This window comes from Hibiscus syriacus, unplaced genomic scaffold (assembly GCF_006381635.1).
Source record: "Hibiscus syriacus cultivar Baekdansim isolate YM2019G1 unplaced genomic scaffold, ASM638163v2 tig00110346_pilon, whole genome shotgun sequence".
NCBI classification, from domain to species: domain Eukaryota; kingdom Viridiplantae; phylum Streptophyta; class Magnoliopsida; order Malvales; family Malvaceae; genus Hibiscus; species Hibiscus syriacus.
In genome coordinates, this window is record NW_024062697.1 from 996874 (window position 1) to 1014109 (window position 17236).

Below are 17236 nucleotides of genomic sequence, written 5' to 3' on the forward strand. Positions count from 1 at the left end.
TCTTGGGCCTTCCTTAGGCCAAATACCCATTATAATTGATCTAGAATGATTCTATTTATTCTAACGGGCTCTAATATTTGGTTTTGGGTTGACAGAAACTACTGACCCATAAATCGGGGCATTACATGTGCCGTACCAGACTCTAAAATTTGCAACTAGTTTGACAATTAGGCAAACTATGGTCCTCTTTTTCACGTCAAACCCATAGTAAACCACTTTTGTTTTACATATAAGTTCTGAACTCACCAATCAGCTTCACAAATTCGATATATCCTTATCAGGCAGTAGTAGTTAGAGGAACTAAAAAAGTTCCATACAAGCTCACTATGGGTGAGGTCACCCATGTTTCTTACAATTACATCAACCTATTGCTAAGAAAGTTGTTGCTCTTAATCATGAATCACCAACGAATTCCTCACAAAAAAAGTATGATCTCCTATAAGTCCAAAAGAATCAAGTTCATTCAAGTACTAGTTAAATAGATCTTTCAATTTCAATCAAATGGACTTTTCTAGGCGTTGTTCAGAAAGTAACGTGGCTTGCTTAATGTAGTTAGAGATGTCACTGACGATAAGTTAGCAATGTAATTGTAAGAGCAATAACTCTATGATATCTAAAACTTCTTTTTTATATATATTTCCAGAGCTTTACTCTTTAATTATGCTTCATCTTCTATACAATCTGCAAGATCCATGATTTGCATCAAGTGAATAAATAGATCTTTGTTTATATTAAAAGAAATTAGCCTATATGAATGACATTCATTCAAGTGTTTTGAGTCTGAGGGGTGATCTGGTTTTGTAATCAAATTTGGCCTTAGACCCTTTTTTGGATGTATTGCTCATAAATTTTCTTATTGATACATGTTGCCTTCTTCTAAATTGTTCCTTAAAATGGTTCAACACTCCCTCAAACTTGCTAATGGAACTTGCTATGATGATGGACATCCTGCAAGAACTGATAGGACTAAAGGGCTTATAATAGTATTATGTTCTTTTGGTTTTGGTCCAATAGAGTTTTAACCTTACAATGTGTTTTCGTGGGGACTCAATCAGGGATCTTGTGGAGTTGTATGACGCACATATTCACTACTATTATAGGCTCTAGAGTTTTGTCTTTGGCATGGAGTACACGACGTTGCTTATTTTTGCTATTATCTCTTATCTTTCATCCTTCTTTCTGATTATGTTATGATCAAACCAAAGAAAACCAGAGAATACAGAGAATGGATAGAGGAAAGTGAAAGTATATTAAAGTTGGGAAAATAAAATCCAGGGATTACAGATGCCTTCACGTTTTGCATGCTCTTTTATTTATATTTTTTAAGTCCTCAATAGCGGACAAAATCAGTTAACGTATGGGGTGCCTTTCTTTCTCTAAAACTTCTGCGAATTTCTCGGGTGTCCTTGGTTACTGCTTCTGCATTGCCAACTTCCCCTGTATATTCATTCTCATTCCTTGAAGCTGCTATCTCAACTAATTCCATGACAGTACTCCCTCCTGAAAGAAGTACCTTGTCCTCAATGTTCTCAGTTGCTGCAGGTGGAACAAAGTTCTCTGTTAGCAAATGCAAATGAGTGATTTGTTGAAGAGGCTAAGGTTTGAGTTGGGACACATGAAATATTGGATGGATATGAGAGGAATTCGGGAGTTTTAGCTTGTAAGCGATAGGTATAATGCATTTATAACTCGATAAGAGCCAAAGAATCGTGGACCAAGCTTATGATTTTTCCGTAGTAGTAACGAAAATTGTCTATAAGGTTGTAACAACAAAAAGACCAAACTACCTTATTCTAATTCCAATTCGCGTCGATGCTTATCTGCCTAAGTTTTCATACGTCGTTGTGCTTGACTTAAATTGTGCTTCAAGACCCTAAGTAACGCATCACACTCTTGCAAGTCACGATTTACCTGAGCATTAGGAAAACTTCCTTCTTGGTAGTGAACGATGGTGGGAGGTTCGCGCCCATACAAAGTTTGAAAATGAGTCATTCCAGATGAAGTCTTATAAGCCATATTGTACTAGTATTCAACCCATGCTAAGTATTTTCCCACTTACCCAGATCATCCCCTGCCATACAATGAAGATACATCTCGAGGCACTGATTCAAAGCTTCGGTTTTCCCATCAGTTTGTGGGCGATAAGCTAAGCTTAAACACAAGTCAGTCCCATGTAGTTTGGCCATTTCTATCCATATTTTGCTCACAAAAATTCGATCCCTGACACTGATTATTTTTCTTGGTATTCCATGAAGTTTTACGATCCCTTGAACCATAATATCAACCACATATTTGCTATCAAAGTTCCTAGGTAGTGTAAAAAATGTCTGTATTTAGTGATTCGATCGACCACCACTAATATATTCTCCTTCTCATTAGATTTCGGCAAGCCCACAATGAAGTCTAAAGAGATATCTTCAAATACTTGGTTGGGAATGGGAAGTGGTTGAAGAAGACCAGCTGGAGCCAAACTAGAGCTTTTCATACGTTGGCAAGCTTGACATTCAGAGACAAATTGGCGAATATCTCTCCTCATACCCTTCCAGTAGAAATTGGCAGTTAATCTTTGAAATGCACGAGTAATACTAGCATGTCCCCCCATCAATGAACTGTGAAATTCTCTTAATAATAGTGATCGCAATGTTGCCTCATGAGGGACCATAATTCTCCTTGACCCAACATCAAACATTCATGTTCTTCATAACTTGCATAGTCAGTCCCACCCTTTAGAATGTTATCCCGAATATGTTGAATATCAACATCTTGTCGACTTGCTGCTTGTATATCATCAATAATGCTAAATAGTGGTCGAGAGAAAGCCATGAGAGTAGCTTCGATTTCTCTAGACAATGCATCTACAATATTATTAAGTTTTCCCGGTCAATAGCGGATTTTAAAATCATACCCGATTAATTTTAACAACCATCTTTCTCGTTATGGATTTTGTATAGTCTGCTGGTTCAATTCTCGTAATGATTTTTTATCAGTAATGATGCTGAATTTTCGTCTGACCAGATATTGCCGCCATTTCCTTACTGCCTGGGTGATGGAAAACATTTCACGGTTATAAGTGGAAAAGCTTGCATTCTTGGACTAAGTTTTTTGGCTAAAATATGCCAAAGGTTTACATTCTAGGGTTAAAACAACTCTTATCCCTGTTCTAGCATCAATTTCGACATGAAATTCTTTTTTAAATTGTGGTAATCCCAACACTGGAGCAGAACAAAGACATAATTTCAAGTTATCCATGGATTTTTTAGCTACTTTAGTCCATTCAAATGGTTATCCTTTGCGAAGCAAATTAGAGATTGGCGTTGTTATGGCTGTAAATCCTCTAATAAATTTGTGATAATATCATGCGATGCCTAGAAAGCTCTGCACATCCTTGATCATTGTAGGTATCAGCCACAGTTTGATTGCCTCAACCTTTGAAGGATCTACTGACAAACCCTCTCGAGAAGCTATATGGCCCAGATACTCCATTGAGGTTTGTCATAATGTACACTTATTGTGTTTTGCAACAAAACCATTCTCTTGCAGCATTTGTAGCACTTGTCGTATATGGTTTAAGTGTTCCTTCCAATTTCAACTATACACAAGTGTGTCATACAAAAAAATAAAAACAAATTTAAGTAGAAATAGGTGAAAAAGATCGTTCATTGTTGCCTGGAAAGTGGATGGCATGTTTGTTAATCCAAATGGCATTACGAGAAATTCGTAATGCCCGACATGTGTTTGGAATGTCATTTTTGAAACATCTTTAGCTTTGACTTGAATTTGATGATATCGAACAAGCAAATCTAACTTAGAGAAGAAGTGAGCATTACCTAGTTCATCAAACAGTTTATTGGCACTAGGGACCGAAAATTTATCTTTAACTATAATTGCATTTAAAGCACAATAGTCTACACAAAACCGCCACATTCCATCCTTCTTCATTACGAGAGCATTGGGGAAGAAAAAGGGCTATTACTCTTGTGAATCAACTAATTTTCCAACATGACCCAAACTTGACGTTCTACTTCCTCCTGAAAATAAGGATACCTGTTTAGCTTGACATTAACCGATTTACTCATAGATTGCAGGTGAATAGCATGATCGATTTCTCTCATCAGAGGTAAACTGTATGGATCTACAAAAACCTTCTCAAATTCATACAATAGTGTTGAGTCAATCGATAGGATGAAATAGCCAAGAGGGGGTGAATTGGCAGTTAAAATTTTGTGGAAGCTTAAAAGAAAAATTGAAACAAATTTTCTCAACCAAAGTCTACGTCCACTACCTTAACTATCCACACTAAGGATTTCCACAAATTCACTAATTTGTATCTACCTTTGAGGACAAAGCGTAGCCTTACAACTTCCTCAAGAATTATACCCCAAATTCTTGAGACACTCTCTCAAAGAGAAAATTACAAATTTGCAAACTTATAAGAAAACCTCATAAGGAAAATGTTTGCACAATTCATGAACAAATAAGAACACTTGAGAAATGAATACAAATAAACACAATAAGTGTTCTTGGAAAGAAAAAATGAATATTCAATAATGTTGGCTTGATTTAGCTAAAACTTGATGTTTAAGGCTTTCTCTCTTGTATCTCTTGATCTTCTTAATCACCAATGGCTTGAAACCTTGTTTATATACTCCTTCGACCAATTCTAAGTGTTGGAATTGTTGTGGGAGTCAATAGAGTCGTTGGGGTAAAGTTTTCTACTCAAATTGCTGTTAGGAGCGTCATGGTATTCGTACCACACTCAATGGTATCGATACTACCTGTATAAAATTCAAATATTTTGACCGTTGGAAAGCAACGGAATCGATACCGTCCCAAGCAGTATTGATACTACTATATAGTAGTATCGATACCAGACAATGTTATTGGTACCATTTTGAGATTCTAGAAAATATAAGAGTCAAAACCAAAGCAGTAGTATCAGTACTACAACCATAGTATCGGTACTACTATATTACTTGGTATCGATATCATTTTGAGATTCTGTTGGCACAGTATTGATACTATTAAGGCAGTATTGATACTACCATATTAAAATTGAGTTTTTGACTCGATTAAAGTTCGAAACCTTTAGTAAAAATTCTTTCAAAAATATTACCAGTATAAATCTCAATTTTTCATTAAGTAAGGAGTAAAAATTGATGTTTTAAAACTTTAAGTAATAATTGTATATATTTGAATAATTGAATCGAATATAATCTTAAAATTTATAAAAATTAATTAACAAAATTGTTTGGTATATCCAAATATCAAAATGTTTTCAACAATCTCCACCTTTTTTATATAACAAAACATTTTTGAAATTTTAAGATTTTCTTTGAAAATTCCCTTACTTTAATATTTCTCCCCCTTTTTGTTAAATCAAAAAGACTCATATAGTATAAACAAGATATAAGTATAGATGTGAAGATCAAGATAGCCAAAAGAGGTTAGTCCACATTAACAATATTCAATATGTATTTGAGCATGGTCATAAACATATTATGATGCAAAATTATGAATAAGAAATGCAAAGTCTTATAAATAAAATAAATCATTCAAAAACATAAATATTCAACCAAATCCAAAGTATCAAAATATCAAATAACAATCAAGGTTAACAAAAAGAAACCAACCTAAGAATAACTAGCAAAGAGTAGTAGCTCAAACATCTGATGGTGGATCTGGATCGAATCGATGTGCTCTAAAGGATGCAACATCTCGAGTAAGCGTGTTGGGCCTATCATCCACTGCATTGAATCTATCATCCATTGCATTGAATCTAGCTCGAGCATCCCGTTGAGTTCCCATAGCAGTAAAATGGGACTCCATGGATGCAAACCTTAAATCCAATGTCTCCATCAGCGATTGAAAGTATGGAGGCATTGCACTACTTTTTCTAGGAGGCTCTTCGTTAGGAACACAATTTACAGGATCATCAACATCTTGTAAAAAGTCATCAAGTTGAGGAACCGAAGCCAGAGTCTGAGCTGCTCGTGAAGAACTTGCACCGGGAGTCTTCATGGCTGATCCTGTCCAACTTGTATTGTACCCAGCCCATCCAAAGTTTCGAAGAGAGGTGAAGTCAATTTGTGTACTTAGGGGGATGGAAACATCTAGGTCTACTTTAAGACCAGCTTTGATAAAAATATTACTAAGTAGACAATGTATACTAAAGATTTGACTCTTTTAGAAGGTATATTATTGACGGTTTCTACTAGCTCTCCAAAGATTCTGTTGGCACAGTATCGATACTATTAAGTCAGTATTGATACTACCATATTAAAATTGAGTTTTTGACTCGATTAAAGTTTGAAACCTTTAGTAAAAATTCTTTCAAAAATATTACCAGTATAAATCTCAATTTTTCATTAAGTAAGGAGTAAAAATTGACGTTTTAAAACTTTAAGTAATAATTGTATATATTTTGAATAATTGAATCGAATATAATCTTAAAATTTATAAAAATTAATTAACAAAATTGTTTGGTATATCCAAATATCAAAATGTTTTCAACAATCTCCACCTTTTTTATATAACAAAACATTTTTGAAATTTTAAGATTTTCTTTGAAAATTCCCTTACTTTAATATTTCTCCCCCTTTTTGTTAAATCAAAAAGACTCATATAGTATAAACAAGATATAAGTATAGATGTGAAGATCAAGATAGCCAAAAGAGGTTAGTCCACATTAACAATATTCAATATGTATTTGAGCATGGTCATAAACATATTATGATGCAAAATTATGAATAAGAAATGCAAAGTCTTATAAATAAAATAAATCATTCAAAAACATAAATATTCAACCAAATCCAAAGTATCAAAATATCAAATAACAATCAAGGTTAACAAAAAGAAACCAACCTAAGAATAACTAGCAAAGAGTAGTAGCTCAAACATCTGATGGTGGATCTGGATCGAATCGATGTGCTCTAAAGGATGCAACATCTCGAGTAAGCGTGTTGGGCCTATCATCCACTGCATTGAATCTATCATCCATTGCATTGAATCTAGCTCGAGCATCCCGTTGGGTTCCCATAGCAGTAAAATGGGACTCCATGGATGCAAACCTTAAATCCAATGTCTCCATCAGCGATTGAAAGTATGGAGGCATTGCACTACTTTTGCTAGGAGGCTCTTCGTTAGGAACACAATTTACAGGATCATCAACATCTTGTAAAAAGTCATCAAGTTGAGGAACCGAAGCCAGAGTCTGAGCTGCTCGTGAAGAACTTGCACTGGGAGTCTTCATGGCTGATCCTGTCCAACTTGTATTGTACCCAGCCCATCCAAAGTTTCGAAGAGAGGTGAAGTCAATTTGTGTACTTAGGGGGATGGAAACATCTAGGTCTACTTTAAGACCAGCTTTGATAAAAATATTACTAAGTAGACAATGTATACTAAAGATTTGACTCTTTTAGAAGGTATATTATTGACGGTTTCTACTAGCTCTCCAAATATGGTTTGAGGAAAATTTATTCGTTTATTGTTTTCAAGACAATGTATCCACCATATATATATATTACGGAAAGAGGATTATTTTCCTTCGAATGGTCGAAACTACCAAGAGATCATTAAGTGTAGAAATTGCTCTTGATAGTCTAGTACACTAGCATTCTTTCCTACTTGATATGAGGAAGACAACAAATCTCGCTCATTATCAATTCCTATATTTTCAAAATCGAAAGCACGTGCTATAGAATCTGAATCAATTGTGATGTATTCGCCCAAGAGATAGGAACAAATACTTTTGGTTTGAGTACGGGATTTATTTTGAATGCAAACCGTATTAGAAAATGCGGACAAGCTGGTGGTAGACAACGGGTTTGACTTTGAAGGTGTTGTCGAATTTCCAAGCTTAGAGAATTGGTAGATATTTAAAGTTCATTTGTTGCATCGCCTTAAGAGAGGGAAGACGCTCATACCTAATAGAATAAGACTCAAAGTGATTTATATACCTGGAATAGAGGTTTCTACGACTAGGTTCGTTAAAACACGAGTTTAAGATTGTCATATTGGTTGGATTGGAATGAGGATTTGGAGGTGGGTTTGGAGGTTGATTGGCATGATTAGAGGATGATCTATGGCATTTATGAGACATGTTACTAAAATTAGAATAGTATACATGCAAAGATAACAAATATATGTATGCAAACAATTAATCCCAAAACTCAAAATGAGTCCTCAATTCAAGGTAACCTAAAACTAAATTATAATGGGCTACAAAATTAAAAAAAAATTGTGAAAAACAATTTTATGAAAAACAATAGTATAGTTTTATGAAAAACAATAATATACACATATAATCAAACAAAATGTTTTTTATTTAAAATTTTCGAAATTATGAAGATATTTTTTTAAAAAAATTGTGGAATCTATTGTAAAACTACAAAATAAGTGAAGCACATTCACTAATTTAAACTAAAACTATCTAAAACTAGTTCTAGATTTGAAAAGAAATAAAATAGTGTTTAAAAAAATTACCTTGAAAGTTGGATTGAGATGAGATTTTGATGTTGAATGCACTAGTTTGATGATAGTAGCAGGTTTAGAAGATGAAAAGTAACGAAAAATCTGACTTGAAGTTGTTGGATTGAATCAATGGAGATCTGGGGTTTAAGAGAATTGGTTGAGTGTGTTATATTTGGGGTTCTGCCAAAACTATGAGATTTTAGGGTTTTATAGCCTAAAACCATTTAGTAGTATCAGTACTGGATGAACACTATCGATACTAACTAAAAACAATATCGATACTATACGAGTAGTATCGATACCATACAAGAGTAGTATCAATACTATGTGAGTAGTATCAATAGCAAGTGCACAAAATGGTAAAAAATTTGCAAATAAACACATAACATGCAACATTTAACAAGAATAGTGATATAGACAACTCTAATTGAGAAAATTAATTATGTTCAATCAATCAAATATACAATTAAGTATAATTTGAACTTATTTGTTTAATTTTATGAAAAATCATAAACTCCCTCTAACTATTGGCATAAAAGACATTAAATATGTCATTTTTTCATGCATTTTTCTTTATTCATAGAAGTGCAAAAATTATTTTAAACACAAAATCAAGGTAGGTTGTCAGACCTAATTATCTTCTAAGTGTCCAAAATCATTCTTTATCTAAAGGTTTTATAAAAATATCCGCTAATTGGTGCAAAGTATCTACATGTTCTAGAACTATATTTTTTTAAGACATGATCTCTAATGAAATGATGTCTAATTTCAATGTGCTTAGTTCTAGAGTGTTGGATGAGATTTTTAGTGATGTCTAATTAGTTCCAGCACTTGTATTGTCACACTTGATAGGAATGATATCCACTTTAATTCCATAGTCTAAAAATTGTTGTTTCATCTATAAAACTTGTACACAAAAACTACCAACTGAAATATATTTTGCTTCATAGTAGATAATGCAACACTATTTTGTTTCTTTGAAAACTAAGAAATTAACATGTTTCCTAAGAATTGACATGGTGTTTTTCCTATCTAATTTGCAACCTCCATAATCCGCATCCGAGAAGGCATGCAAGATAAAGCTAGAGTCTATTGAATACCAAATTCATATACTAGGAGTATCCTTAAGGTATCTAAAGATTCTCTTAATGGCTTGTAAATGATATTCTTTAAGACATGATTGAAATCTAGCACATAAGCAAACACTAAACATAATGGTAGGTCTACTTGCGGTAAGATAAAGCAATGATCCAATCATAGACCTATAAAGTTTAACATCTACACATTTACCTTCTTCATCTTTGTCAAGCTTAGTAGATGGGCTCATAAGAGTGGCTTGGGGTTTTACATTTTCCAATCTGAACTTCTTAAGCATATCTTTGACGTACTTTGCTTGATTGATGAAGATACCATCTTTTCTTTGCTTGATTTGGAGCCCCAAGAAAAATGAAAGTTCCCCCCATCATGCCCATCTCAAATTCACATTGCATTAGCTTAGCAAATTCTTGGCAAAGAACATCATTAGTATAACCAAAAATTATATCATCAATATAAATTTGAACTACTAATAAATCTTTACCTTTGCGTTTTATAAACAATGTAGTGTCAACCTTCCCTTTTGAAAAAACTTTTTCAATAAGAAAATTTACACTCTTTCATCCCAAGCTCTAGGAGCTTGTTTTAAAATATATAAAGTCTTTGTCAATTTGAAAACATGATTTGGAAATTTTGAATCCTCAAAACCTGGAGGTTGTTCCACATACATTTCTTCTTTTATAAAACTATTTAAAAATGCACTTTTAACATCCATTTGATATAATTTAAATCCATGAAAACATGCAAATGCTAATAACATTAAAATTGCTTCCATCCTAGCTACGGGAGCATATGTTTCATCAAAATATATGCCCTCTTCTTGAGTATACCCTTGAGCAACAAGTCTAGCCTTGTTTCTCACTATATTACCACTTTTATCTAGTTTATTCCTAAATACCCATTTAGTACCTATAGTAGAATTATTAGGTCGTTCAACTAATGTCCATACTTGACTTATCTCAAATTGATTTAACTCATCTTGAATAGCCATAATCCAATGTTCATCATTTAATGCTTCTTTGATATTCTTAAGCTCTATGCATGAGATAAATGCTATATAATTACAAAAGTTTTTAAGAGAAGATCTAGTGCTTACCCCTTTTGATGGATCACCTAAAATCTCACCATCCTTGACATAGTTGTACTCCCTTGGGTATGTGACTTCCCTTTCCTCTATTGCTATATTCTTGAAATCGTCTTGAGTTTCCTCATTCTTCACTTCTTCTTTAGATGATGATTCTCCCACGTCATTTGGATTTAAAATTCCTACATCATCATTAACACAAGAATCCTTCCTCGGAAGGGGATTATCATCAAAAACAACATGTATAGACTCTTATACTACTAAAGTTCTTTTATTAAACACATGATAGGCTTTAGAATTTAAAGAATAACCCAGAAAAATTCCTTTATCACTTTTAGCATCAAATTTTCCAAGATTATCTTTTCCATTATTTATAACAAAACACTTGCATCCAAAAGGATGAAAATAACTAATGTTGGGCTTATTATTCTTGAAAAGTTCATATGTAGTTTTCTTTAAAATAGGCCTAATCATTACTCAATTAATCACATAACAAGCGGTATTTGTGGCTTCCGCCCAAAAATATTTTGACAAATTATTTTCACAAAGCATGGTTCTACCCATTTGCTCTAAAGTTCTATTTTTCCTCTCAATAAATCATTTTGTTGATGGGTTCTAGGGGCTGAAAAATTATGGTTAATTCTATTTGAATTACAAAAATCACCAAATCTAAGATTTTCAAATTCAGTTCCATGATCACTCTTAACACTTGAAATATTGTAACTTTTTTCATTTTGGATTATTTTTGAGAAAATGATGAAATTTTCTAAAGCTTCATCTTTAGTATTTAAGAAAAGAACCCAAGTAAACTTAGAGTAGTCATCAACTAATACAAATGTATATTGTTTTCCACCCAAGCTAGTAGTTCTATTTGGCCCAAAAAGATCTATATGGATCAATTGTAATACTCTACTAGATGATACATCATTAATAGGTTTAAAGGAAGTTCTTTTATATTTTCCTTTTGCACATGCATCATAAATTTTATAATGATTAAATTTCAATTTTGGCAAACCTCTTACTAAATTGCCTTGAACAAGTTTTTGGAAAACACTCATACTAGCATGTCTAAGTTTCCTATGCCATAACCAACAATCATGCTCTTCTTTAGCAACTAAGCATATATTAGTCATGTTGATGTTATCTAGATGCACCATGTAAATGTTACCTATTCTATGACCAACAAACATAATCTTATTAGATGCAATGCCAACAATTTTACAACCATTTGACTCAAATAAGACATTGTATCAATTAACTAATACTCAAGAGATTATGCTTTAACCCATTAACATATAAAACATTTTCTATAAGTATGGAGGAGTTATTACCAATTGAACCTATTCCTACAATGTGACATTTTGAGTTGTCACCAAAGGTTACTACTCCTCCATTTTTAGCTTTAAGTTTCAAGAACTGGCTCTTATCACCGGTTATGTGTCTTGAGCATCCACTATCAAGGTACCATGAATTTAAGATTGTGTTTTGTTCCTTGTGGCAATGCTCCTCAATCTACAAACATAGATTAATTTTTGATTTTTGGTACCCAAATTCTTTTGGGTCCATAGGCATAGTTCTTAATAACTTAGTCCCCTTAGGTATCCATTTACTTAGTATATCATTGTCTTTAGTAGTAGCGAGTCCTTTAGGGACATATATACATCTAATGACTTTACTATTTGAGGTTTTTTGGGGACCTCTATAATTGTAAGGTCTAAAGTTCTTTCTAACATAGTTGGAATTTGAATTTTGTCCTTTTTCAAATCGTTTTGTTTCAACTTTATTGAAAGAAGCTTTAAGATCATAAAGTTTCTTTTGATGATCATCATGAACTCTTGAAAGTAAGTTGTGCAAGTTAGAAATTTTCTTTTCAAACTCTTCTAATTTGACTTGCATATTTTTTTTATCTTACTTTCAAACTCACTGTTGGTCTTGGATAAGAGATCATTTTCACTTTTCAATTTTGAAATATTTTTCTTATATTTTGAATAAGATCTCATATTCCAAAGCCAACTCATCATAAGCCTCTTGTAACTCATCAAATGAATAATCATTTAAAGTATATGAGTTAGAGGTTACCTGAGATCCCTCATCGATGGCCATTAGACACAAGTTAGATACTTCCTCTTCTTCTTCATCGGATGACTCATCATCACTCCATGTAACTATGTGTTTTGTACTTCTTCTTGGAGAGACCCTTGTTCTTTAATTGTGGGCAATCAAATTTAATATTCCTAGGCTTTTTGCATTCATAATAGATTATGAGATCCTTCTCCTTGGATTCATTTTTGAAGCCTTCATTTATTTGAAATCTTCTTCCTCTGTTTGACTTCATGAATTTCTCAATATTTTGGCAAATATTACCATTTCTTCATCCTCATCATCATCATTAGAGTCACTCTCATCTTTAGTGGATTTGAGAGCAACACCAATATTTTTTTTCTTCTCCATTTCTTTCTTTGCATCATCTTTCTTCTCTTGATCCTCCTCTTCTTTAACCATCATTTCATGAGTAAGAAGATAACCAATTAGCTCATCGAGAGTTAAAGAATTTAGGTCTTTATCTTCGATAATCGTCGTCTTCTTCGATTACCAAGATTTTGGAAGAGAGTAAATCATCTTCGTCACAAGTTTCTTATTAGAGATTATTTCTCCCAATCCCTTGAGACCGTTAAAAATCACTAAAAATCTATTCGTCATATCTTTGATATCTTCATCGGGTTTCATCTTGAAATTCTCATAACTATGGTTGAGAAGACTTATCTTGGTTTCTCTTACTTCTTTGGTTCCTTCATGTGTGATTTAGAGCTTATCCCATATCTCCTTGGAATTTGAATACGATGATACTCTCCCATATTCATCGGATCCAAGGGCACAAAATAAAATGTGCATTGCCTTTGCATTGAGCTGGAACAGCCTCTTCTCTTCTTCACTCCACATCTCCATGCCTCGGGTTGGAGTAGAGTGACCTTTCATCATTATGCTCAATGCTCCCAAATCACTTGCTTGAATGAAGAACTTCATTCTATTTTTCCAATAGGCATAGTTGGCTCCATTGAAGTATGGAGGCTTGTTGATGGGTTGAGAATAAAAAACAATCTCAAAATTCGATGTAGAGGCCATAGATGATTTTGATAACGATTGAACTCCTTTAGGATATTCTCAAGAGGTGATTAAACCTTCAAATGAGACTAGCTCTGATACCAATTGTTGAGTCAATTGATAGGATGAAATAGCCAAGAGTGGATGAATTGGCAATTAAAATTTGTGGAAGCATAAAAGAAAATTTGAAACAAATTGCACAACGATTTAGAGTGGTTTGACTTCCTCAACCAAAGTCTACGTCCACTACCTTAGCTATCCACATTAAGGATTTCCACAAATTCACTAACTTTTATCTATCTTTGAGGACAAGGCGTAACCTTACAACTTCCTCAAGAATTATACCCCAAATTCTCGAGACACTTTCTCAAATAAAAAATTACAAATTTGCAAACTTATAAGAAAACCTCACAAGGAAAATGTTTGCACAATTCAAGAACAAATAAGAACACTTGAGAAATGAATACAAATAAGAACAAGAAGTGTTATTGGAAACCAAAAATGAATATGGAATAATGTTGGCTTAATTTAGCTCAAACTTGATGTTTAAGGCTTTATCTCTTGATTTTCTTAATCATCAATGGCTTGAAACCTTGTTTATATACTGCTTTGATCAATTCTAAATGTTGGAATTGTTGTGGGAGTCAATAGAGTCGTTGGGGTAAATTTTTCCACTCAAATTACTACTAGGAGCGTCGTGGTTTCGGTACCACACTCAATGGTATCGATACTACCTGCATAAAATTCAAATATTTTGACCGTTAGAAAGCAATGGTATCGATACCGTCCCAAGGAGTATCATTACTACTATATAGTAGTATCGATACCAGACAATGGTATCGGTACCATTTTGAGATTCTAGAAAATATTAGAGTAAAAACCAAAGGAGTAGTATCGATACTACAACCATAGTATCAGTACTACTATATTACTTGGTACCGATACAGTGCATGGTATCGGTACCATTTTGAGATTCTTTTGGCATGGTATCGATGTTGTTAAGGCAGTATTGGTACTACCATATTAAAATTGATTTTTTGACTCGATTAAAGTTTGAAACCTTTAGTAAAAATTCTTTCAAAAATATTTCTAGTATAGATCTCATTTAATTTTTCATTAAGGAGTAAAAATTGACGTTTTAAAACTTTAAGTAATAATTGTATATATTCAAATAATTGAATCGAGTATAATCTTAAAATTTATAAAAATTAATTAACAAAATTATTTAGTATATCAAAATATCAAAATGTTTTCAACAAATAGTTTTTCCATATCCTCTGTGTTAAGAGTGTTATGTGTAGCCGGTTGTACATCGCTTTGCAACTAATAACACGTAGCAACAACTTAGGTGTTTGTCATACGTCGTAACGAATGCAAATGTATGGATTGAGGAGCTAACCCCGTGTCCCCTTGCCAACAATATTCCTTATCCCCTTGATGAATTTGAAAACTGAGCGTTTCAAAATCCATAGTCACCAACCCTAGAGTGGCCATCCAAGCGACGCCTAAGACCATTTTAGTACCCTCCAATGGTAGCACGTAGAAATCAGTTATCAATTCGGTACCTTTAACTCAGAATTTGAGATCGCGGACATAAACTTCATTTTGTAATCTATCTCCATTTCGCACCAAGACCCTAAAATTCAACACTGCCATCATTGGTGGGCCCAAATGTTTTGCTACTCAAGATTGGACAAAGTTATTTGTACTGCCACCGTCAATCAAAATTTTCACCTGCATCCACGAACCTCTTGCATAACGCGAAGAGTGTTAGGAGTTAAGTAGCCTATAAGAGCATTGAAGGAGACCAAAGATTGTTCGCATGTAGTATCATCAGAGCTTTCTAGTTCATTGCTCTCATTTGTCATCACCGTAGTGGCCTGAACTGGTTGCTCATCCTCCAATTCATCATCCAACAAGAATAACTGAGGGTCTTTATACTTGTGGCCTGAGATGAATTTAGCGTCACTATAATAACATAATCCTTTCTCATGTCGTGCTTGAGCTTCAGCGACAGAAATCCGACGAGGTTGCATAGGAGTAGAAGACACTATATGGTGTTCTAATGGTAGTGGCCGGCTTAGTTGTGCTTTAGACGTCGCTGGAAATGTTGTGGGCGTAAGTAAAAGAGGAGGTAGTTTCATACTTGGCATGCAACCCATTGCCTTTCGTGTCGCATTGAACTTGGCCTCAAGAAATCGGGCCAAAGCTAGCACCTCACTCATTGAATTAGAACGATGTCCCAAGACCTCATTTTTAATATCTGCAAGAAGCCCAAACACAAAACATTGTGTAAACAATTCATCAGAGAGGATGGCTATACGCAGAGCCATATCTTCAAAGTGTGTTTGATAATCTTCCACTGTCGTGATTTGAACCAGGTTGGACAACTGCCCTTCTGGCGATTCGATTTCCATTACTCTAAATCATCGTCGAATTACACCGACTAAATGGTGCCAACCCGCCAATTGTCGTTGGCGTTGCATCCAACGAAACCATTTCTTGGCAGTTCCTTCCATTCTGAAGGACACCATTGTTACCTGATGATGGTCTTCAGTGCCATAAAATCCAATGAAGTCATTGGTAGATGCCAATCACTCCTTTGGGTGTTTCCCATTGAATAGGGATAATTTTACTTGGACCGGTTTTGGAGAGAAAGGAAATATATCCTCAGATTCAGCTCGTATTTTCGCTTTGCCTCGAGTACTCCCGATATCCACAGAACTGTCGCCTTCCCAGAAGTAGTTATCATAGTGCCCAACTGTGCATAAATCATCGCCAACTCTCGTAGGACTTCCTGAAGGGTTTTTTTGAGTGAAGGTGTTCTAGTTCTTTTGATCCTCCGTATTAGTTTGAAGAGAGGTCAGTAGTTGATCGTGACGTGTACTTGTCTCCTGCAAGGATTTGATTATTTCAGTGTTACTCACCATGGTATTGAAACTCAACGAAAGCACCAAATTGCTATGATCAAACCAGAGAAAACCATAAAATATAGATAAGGAAGAGAGAAAATTGAAAGTAGATTAAAGTTGGGAAAATAAAATCCAAGGATTACAGATGCCTTCACGTTTTTTATGCTCCTTTATTTATATTTTTTAAATCCACAGTAGCGGACAAAATCAGTTAATGCCTGGGGTGCCTTTCTCTCTCTCAAACTTCTGCGAATTTCTCGGGTGTCCTTGGTTACTGCTTCTGCATTGCCAGCTCCTCCTGTATATTCATTCTCATTCCTTGATGCTGCTATCTCATCTCCTTCCATGACAGATTGTTATCGTTCCGATGACGGAACACGAATCAAGTCTTACACGGATGCTGTTTGGCATTATCTTGGTAGTTTTAAACTAAAACTTTTCACTCTTTGTCGTCTCTTTTTTCAATGACCCTTTAGTAACTTCCCTTCTATGAATCCTAATTTGGTTGAATAATTCAGTTAGAAACCGCACATGAATGTGTGCTTTTCTTCAAAACCTGAGTTTGTATGGTACT

The 17236-nt window shown here is 34.2% G+C and overlaps 1 protein-coding gene and 1 long non-coding RNA gene across 2 annotated transcripts in view; one reads left to right on the forward strand and one right to left on the reverse strand.

The window, feature by feature from the left end:
• The window catches only part of LOC120120737 (probable amino acid permease 7), a 31217-nt gene that overhangs the window by 12657 nt on the left and 1324 nt on the right, over positions 1–17236 (forward strand). The window lies entirely within an intron of this gene.
• Positions 1136–17125, reverse strand: LOC120120712. Its single transcript, XR_005515921.1, has 3 exons — positions 17013–17125; positions 10080–10084; positions 1136–1179 (listed from the first exon to the last, which is right to left on the reverse strand). It is a non-coding gene; the product is annotated as an uncharacterized LOC120120712 (long non-coding RNA).